General features: G+C 58.3%; 1 pseudogene; it reads right to left on the minus strand.

The window, feature by feature from the left end:
- Window positions 1–1,386: 1,386 nt before the first annotated feature.
- Window positions 1,387–7,383, minus strand: LOC111531510 (annotated as a pseudogene).
- Between the last annotated feature and the right edge of the window lie 790 nt (window positions 7,384–8,173).

Genomic DNA, 8,173 nt, shown 5'->3' on the forward strand with positions numbered 1-8,173 from the left:
TATGTCTTATTTTGAGAAATGTCTGTTTGTGTCCTTTGCCCATTTTTAACAAGGTTGTTTGGTTTTTGCTTGTTGATTTAAATTCCTTATAGATTCTGGATATTGGATCTTTGTCAGATACACAGTTTGCAAATATTTTTTCCCACTATGTACATTGTCTGTTTACTCTGTTGATAGTAGAAAGAATATCTTTGGATCATGTGTTTTTATCCATTCTGCTAATCTCTGCCTTTTGACTGGACAGTATAATCAATTTACATTTCAAGTAATTAAGAATAAGGAAGGACTTCTAATATTTTGGCACTCGTTTTTAATATTCTTTATAGTTTTGCGGGGCTCATTGCTTGCGTTACTGTCTTCTTTTGTGTTGATTCTTTTGTAGTGAGCAGTTTATTCTTTTCTCATTTCCTTTTGTGCATATTGTAGTTATTTTCTTCATGCTTACCATGGGGATTACATTTAACATCCTAAAGTTATAACACTCTAATTTGAATTTATACCAGTTTAACCTCAATAACATATACAAACTCTGTTTATTTACAACTTGGTTTTCACTCCTTTTAGTTGTTGACATCACAGGCTTACATCCTTACACAATGTATTCCCAAGAACATAAACTAATAATTTTTTAAATTCCTTCATCTCTTAAAGTTATGTAGGAAACAAAGTGTGGAGTTACAAATCAAAGTTACAATAATACAATCTTTTAGACTAATAATTTTAAAAACGTGTTAATCTCTTAAGCAATGCACAATTCAAAAACTAGAGTTACAAATTGTTGTTATAATAATGCTATCTTTTATAATTGCCCATGTATTTATTGAGACTGTTTTTTTTTTTTTTTTTTTTTTTTTTTTTTTTTTTTTTTTTTTTTTTAGAAAAGGAGGTCTTCTTGTTACAAAAAACAGTTCTGAACAGTTAATATTGTAAACAGGTGTAAAAATACAGGGTAGGGGCTCTGAGCTCTCTGAGGAATTTCCTGACACACACTCTGAACTAAGGCTGAGAGATCTCTGGAAGCCTGGGCCTCTGACCCTTGCCCTGGGCCTGGTCCCCTTCCTCTTTCCCACGAGCCCATGCTCCAGGGCTGACCAGAGACAAGGGCTCTCTCCAACCCTGGCTCAACCACTCAAGGAAGACCTTGTACAATCGACAGTGGCTCATCCTGGAAGAGGGGGACTGGACAGAGGTGGGGTCCACAGGCGATGCCGGGAAGCCTCTCCAGGCCTGGAGCTGGAGTACCTCTCCTCAGCACTGCCAGTGGGGCTCCTCCTCCTTCCACCTCAGCTCGAGGCCCCCAAGGGACCAGGCTCTGGGTGGGGTGTCCAAGAGGAGGGCCCTCCCCTGTCCTGGGCACAGGGCCGGTCTCCAGATGCCAGCAGGGGCTTATTTCTCTGGGGGGCCTGAGGATGGGGAGAAGGGTGCTGAGCTCCTTGGAAGCTCCTGCTGCAACTTTTGGTCCCTTCAGTGTGGATACCTGATCCTCCAGCTTGTGCACCCTCTGGTGGTGGGCCCGCTCCCATGCCTCCAGGGTACCTTCAGCCTGGGCACTGCACGGGCGCTCCACCTCCTACTGCAGCTCCAGCTGCTAATGCTGCGCGTCCACCTCCAGCTGGGCTGGGCTGTGGTTCTGCTCCAGCGCCACCACCTGCGCCTCCAGCTGCTAGATCTGCCTCTGGGCCTCGGCCAGCTCCAGGTCAACCCCCATGAGGGTCTGGTTCGGGCGACCCTTCTCTGCGCTCAGCGGCACTGTGTCCTTAAGGCTGCGAAGCTTCTCTCGCTCCACCTTGTTCAGTACCCTCCTGGGGGCCACGAGCTCCTTCTCCAGCCGCAGGGCTGAGCACTCCACCTCCCGCTTCTCGCCTTCCCGCTGAGCCAGGGCGCGCTGCAGGCTGCCCAGGCGTTCCTGCAGCAGCCTCTGATCGTCCTGCAGCTTCTGGACCGTGTGCAGAGCTGCAGCCTGGCCCTCCTGCCGCTGCTGCAGCACCTCCTGAAGCTGTTGTAGCTGGCCCTCGGCCTCCGCCCGCCGCAGCTCCAGGTCAGCCACCTCGCCTGGCAACGTCTGCACCTGCTCACCAAGGGAGCTGCTCTGCTTCCCTGCCTCAGACAACGTCTGCCCGGCAGCGTCCAGCCATTCCAGGAGCACTTGGCGGTCATGTTCACAGGCGGTCAGAGCCTTCTGTAGATGCAGGTTCTTGTCCTGGGTGCGGTTGAGGCTGGCACTGCTCTAGGCCAGGGCCTCTGTCAGACCTTGCATCTTGACCCGCAGGAGCCCCTCCCTTTCCTCCACCTTGGCCAGGGCCCCATTCAGCCACTCCACTTTCAGCTGCAGGATCCCTGCCTTCACCTCACTGTCTGCCACCGGTCTCTGCAGGGAGTCCATCTGATTCTGGAGGGCCTGAGCCCAGGCCTCGCGGTCGCTCAGGCCCAGGTGGCTGCGCTACGGCTCCCCCTCAAGCGAGGGCCGCTGCAGTTCCAGCTTGATGGTGCGGCTCTCGGAGGCGTCCAGCATCTCCTCCAGGCACCGCTTGTCGCCCTTCAGCTTCCTCTCGTTGGCCTTCATCTTGCTGATCTTCTCCTGACTGGCCCAGAGCTCGCTCTCTGTGGCCTGCAGGCTTCTCTCCAGTGTGGCAACCCGGTCCAGCGTGGGCTGGCGCTCCCGCTCACTGAGCCACACACTCTCCTCCTGCAGCGCCAGCTCCGCCTGGGCCCCGCTCAGCCGCCCATCCACACTGCGCAGGGCTTCCTCACTCTCAGCCACCGCCTTCTGCAGCTGCCTGGCCCTCGAGGTTGTGGTGTCCCTCTCGGCCTCCATCTCGGCCAGTTGGCGATTCAGGGCACTCTGGGTCCGAAGTTCGTTCTGTTCTCTCAGGGTGCTTCGCAGCTCCTGCAGGAATTCCCGGAAGGCCCCGCGCACTGCCTCTGGGTCCGGGTCTGGAGGAGCCGGGGAGGTGGCAGGTCCTGAAAATGGTGGCTGGGACCCAGGGCTGCATTCTAAGGTGCTGGGGCGGCTGAGCCTTTCCCCGCTTCCTCCGGCTGGCGCGTCCCGGGTAGGGGAGCCCGGCACCGGTGGCGGGGCGGGGCTGGGCTGGGCTGGGCGCGCAACCGAGGGCGAGGCCCCGGCAAAGAGCAGAGCGCAGTCCACCTAGCTGGGCCTCCACTGCTCACCGCTGCACCCCCACGCGGGCCAGCTCGGCCTCCAGGTCTTGTGCCCGGCCCTCGGCCGAACTCAGCCGCAGGCCCAGCACCGCAGCCTCGGCCTGCGCCGCCTCCAGCTTGAGCTCCAAGCCACGGGCGTGGTCCAGCTGCTGGTTTTCGGTGCCGCGCACCTCCTCCAGGGAGCCCAGCAGGCCTCGCTCGCAGGTCCAGAGCTCGCCTTCTTTTTCCTGCAGCTTTCGCCTCCAGGCTGGCCTCGCCCTTCAGCAGCCTCTGCCGGAGGCCCAGGGTCTCCCGCTGGCTCTCCTTCTCTGCCCGCTAGCCCAGCGCCAGGCGGCCCTGCAGCTCTGCCAGCTCGCGGCCCACCCTGGTATTCTCACTGTCCAGCATCTTCATGTGACTCCAGAGTTCCTGTAGCTCCCTCCAAGCCTCCAGCCGTGAGCACTCCACCTCCTGCAGCCCAGTCTGAAGCTCACCGTCCTCCTTGCCCACGGCTGCCTGTGCCTCCTCTAGGAGTGCCAGCTTCTGCTCCTTGTCCTCATCGGTAAACTTCAGGTTGATGCACTCGCTCTCTATCTTCTTCACAGCAACCCGCAGTGCCTCACGCTCCTTGGCGCCCTCGCCCAGACTGCGCCACAGCTTGCCCGCCTCCTGGCGCTGCACCTTAAGGCCCTCCTGGCCCTCACGCAGCTTGCGCTGGGCCTCCAGCAGCTCCCGCTGAAACCGGTCACGGGCGTCCTCCAGCAGCGCAGCTGGGTCCGAAGCTCTTCTGCCTCTCGAAGACAGGAGTCCCGCTGCTTGCCCAGGTCTCAGGCCTGCTCTTGCAGCCTCCTCACTTCCTGGGCGTGGGCCGCAGCAGCCTCCTGCAGCTGGGCCTGTAGATCCCGCAGCTCCGACATCAGAGCATTCACGGTGCTCCAGTCCTGCTCCTGCGGGCTCTGGGCATCTAGTTTCCATGGCTGCATCTCCAGGGAGATGGTGGCCAGGCTGTGCCTTGTACCCATCAACTTCTCTGACAACTTCTCTGACGGAGTCTTTACAGACCCCTTCAGAGACAAGGCCTGCTGCTTCTTGCCCTGGGCCAAGAGGAGGCCCTCCTCACGCTCCTGCTGCAGGGCAGCGATCTCCTTGCTTAGCTCTTCCTTCTCGATCGCCAGCTGGGCCAGCAGCTCCTCCTGCTCAAGCTGCTGCTGACTCTGCAGCTGGGCCCTCTCGGCTTCCAGCTCCCGCCATGCTGCCTCCTTTTCCGGCTGGACTCCCTGCAAGTCCTCCTTGTGGGCTGCCCACTGCTCCCACAGAGAGCCCTGGACATCCCGCTCAGCCTGCACCAGCTTCTGGGCCATCAGCTCCTTGTCTAGGCTGGCTTTCTGCTCTGTAGCTATTATTCGCTGCCACAGCCCCGCCAGCTCCCCAGTCAGGGTCGCCTTGGCCAACAGCAGGACCTGCCCATCGGCTTCCAGCCTGATCCCGACAGGCCTCAAGCTGAGCCAGGTGCTGTTGCACCTCAAACAGGTTGCCCTCCAGGGTTTCCTTCTCCAAGCGCAGGCCTGTGGCCTCCTCTGACAGGGTGCTGCCTTCATGCTCCGCTGCAGCCAGCTGCATAGCCAGGCCAGTGTGCCCCTTGGCTAGAGCCTCCTTCTCCTGGGCCACTCGCTCCGGAGCCTCCACCTGCCACTGTGGCTCCCACCGGGCCTGCTCCAGCTCCTGCTCCTGCCGGCTCAGCTGCTGGGAGAGCTGGTCTAGCTGCTCCTGCAGCCGGCTGAGCTCATGAAGCAGCGTGCGGAGCTGCTGCTCCAGCGCCTCCTGGACGTCCTCTGCCACTCCAGCCCTCCAGGCCCTCCAGGACCCTGCAGCGCCACCTCCTGCTCCAGCCGCAGCTCCTTCAGCCACTCCTGCTGTTCCCGCGCCACGGTGGCTTCCTGCTCCGCTTGCCTCAGCCGGCCCTGCAGGGCTGCCTTTTCTTCCTCCAGCTGGGCGACAAGGCGGTTCAGATCCAGCCTGTCCTGAGACAGGCTGTCGTTGAGGGCGCTCAGCTTGGACAGGGAGTCAGTCCTGCAGGGATGTCTCCTCTGCCCTCAGCTTGGTCATGGACAGCTCGGGTTCCACCCGGCCAGCCTCAACCTTGGTCAGCGCCTGGGCCACCTGAGCCTTCTCGGCCTGCAGCACGTCCCGCTGCAGTGTGGGGCAGCTCAGTGCCTCCCTCACCTCCACCAGCTCCTTCACCAGGCCTGAGCGCTTGCCTTCCAGCTGCTCTAGCTGTTTATGGCTGCACTCAAGCTCCTGACACACCCATGCACCATCCTGCACCGCATCCTCCTGCTCTTCCTCAGTCGGTCCCGCTGGCGCTGCAGCTCCTCCTGGGCAGCCTGCAGCTTCTCCCGCTCCTTCAGAAGCTCCTTGGCCTGTTGCTGGGCCACCTGCAGACTGTGGGCCAGGTTGCTCTTCTCCCTGCTCAGGAGCTCATTGGCGTTCAGCAGCTGCTGTACTTCGCGCTGGGCGTCCTCATGGGCCTGCATGGCGCCATCGGTCTTGTCCCGCTGGTGCTGGAGCTGTTCCTCTAGGGCCCGCCGCTCAACCTCACTGTCACTAAGCTGCTTCCACAGGGTGCCCAGAAGGTCCTGGTTTGCCTCATAGCGCCCACGCGTGTCCTGGACCTCCAGCTGGTGCTTGTGCAGGGCAGAGTGGATCAGGGTGAGCCTGGAGGAGTCTGAGCTAGCCACAGACCTGCCTCGGTGGGGCGAAGGGCTGCTGCCCGGCGAGGAGCGCTATGGTGGGGACAGGATCCTCTGGCCCGAGAGCCCCGCAGGCTGCCTTCGGACGCGTCCGTGGTGTGCTTGGAGCCGCTCAGCTGGACGCCATCTCGGTGTCCAACAGGACGGCCAATGTGAGGTCCCTCAGGGTGTGTTGCAGCCCCTCTCCATCCTCTGTCTCCAGGGCCTACTGCGCCTGTAGCTGCAGGGATTCCAGGGCCTCAGGCTTGCCGAGCGCCTTGTTGACCTAATCCTACTCCAGATTCTGCTTCTGAAGACGCTCCACTGCCAGGGCCAGCTTTATCACTCTGGCACTGAGGTCGGCCTTGTCCAGGTCGCTTTGCATCTGCTGCTGGGCCAGGTCCTTCTTGCGGAGCACCTTGTCCCGCAGCTGCTCCTCCAGCTGGACCTGCAGCAGGACTTGCTTCTCCAGGGCCGCTTCAGCCCCGCTCTCTGCCAGCCGCAGGCCCGTACTCTGTACCAGGCCCCCCTCCTGGACAGTGCATGATTTCCAGGCCAGCTCTCCTCCCACCTACGGCAGGTCCCTCATGGTGGATATCTTCACCTTGCTGACCAGCCACCTGACCCCCACCTGCCTCCAGAGGAGTAGCAGACCACTGTGCTCATTGCTGAAGTAGGCGTTGAAGGACTCCTCCTGGAGCCTCCATGCCGCCTCCTGCTGCTCCAGCCCCTTGCGTCTGTGTGTCCAGTCGCTGGTCACGTTTCGTATGTCCTCACTCAGAGCCTGGCTGGCTGAGCCTGCCTGGTCCAGCTGCTCTCAGAGCATGCCATTCACCTGGACCAGGCTGGCACTCCTCTGCTGCTCCTCCTCCAGCCGGATGAGGGCGCTCTCCAAGTCTTGGCTGTGCTCTGTGTCCCTCAGTCGCTGCTGCTCCAGCTCTCCGGATCTCTCCAGCAGCTGCTGCTCCAGCTCTGAGCACCTCTTCTTGTACTGGAGAATCTTGGCCTGCAGCTGCTGCACAAGCTGGGCCTGCTGCTGTTGGCCCTCTCGGTAGGCCAGCAGCTTGCGGCCAGTAGGAGGCCTGCTCCTCCTGCAGCTGCCTCCACAGCTCCACACTCTGCTGTAGCAGCCCCCTGGGCTCCTGCATCTCCAGACTCCAGACGCACAAGCTGCTCCAGCGCATTGTACTTAATGGTGAGCTTATCACGCTTGGCGTGGCTCTGGGCCAGCAAGTCCTCCGCGCGATTGCTCCTGCTGCTGCAGCTGGTTCTTCTCCTGCAGTGAGAGCAGCAGTGCCATCTCTGTGGCCTACAGTTGGACTGGGCTCTCAGGCCGGGAGAGGTTGCAGGTGACAATCTCCCTAATGCGGGCAGGTAGGATGATGGTCTGAGGGTCCTGGGCCAGGTCCCATGCGCCCAAGCCCTTCTCCTGGCCCAGGACGCTTCTCTCCAGTGTCTGGATAACCGTCTCCAGTGTCAGCTGGGCCTCCTGTGCCCTCTACAGCCCCAAACTCATGGTGGGGTGTCTGTGGGCATCCCTTCAGCCCCCTTCTGCAGGACCCCAAGACTAGCTCAGTCAGCACACCCCACAGTCAGGCTGCTGTGCTGAGTACCAGGCAGATTAAGCTTAAATCCCGGGGCGCCCCATGTGACCACAGCCATGGGAGGGGGTTGAGAGGGGAGGGGATGGGAAAGGACAGGAGAGGAGGGAAGCAGAGGCAGGGGGGATCTGAGGGAAGAGGAAGGATGAAGGAGAAGGGAGAGAAAGGGAAGGAAAAGAGAACAGGGAACAGGGGAGGAAAGGAGGGGGGAATCTTTATTTCTTCATACAGCTTTGAGTTCCTATCTATTATCCTTTCATTTCACTTTGCAGTAGTCTCTTGAGCAGTTCTTGCAGGACAGGTGTAGTGGTAACAAACTCCATTAGCTTTTGTTTATCTGGGAATATCTTAATTTCTCCCTCACATTTGAGGAACAATTTTGCCAGATATAGCATTCTTAGTCAACATATTTTTAGCATGCTGAATATATCAGCCCACAGCCTTCTGGCATCTAATGTTCCTGAAGATAAAATTGCTAACAGTTTCATTGAGGATCACTTGTATGTGATGAGTCATTTTTCTCTTCCTGCTTTCAAGATGTTTCTCTTTGTCTTTGTCTATTGAAAGTTTCATTATAAGCTGCCTTGGTTTTGGGGCATCTTTCAGTTCATCTTACTTGGCATTCATTGAGATTCTTGGAGGTTTATAGTCATGCCTTTCATAAAATTTGTTAAGTTTTCAGTCATTATTTTTTCAGATATTTCC

This window comes from Piliocolobus tephrosceles, chromosome 12 (genome assembly GCF_002776525.5).
Source record: "Piliocolobus tephrosceles isolate RC106 chromosome 12, ASM277652v3, whole genome shotgun sequence".
Classification (NCBI taxonomy): domain Eukaryota; kingdom Metazoa; phylum Chordata; class Mammalia; order Primates; family Cercopithecidae; genus Piliocolobus; species Piliocolobus tephrosceles.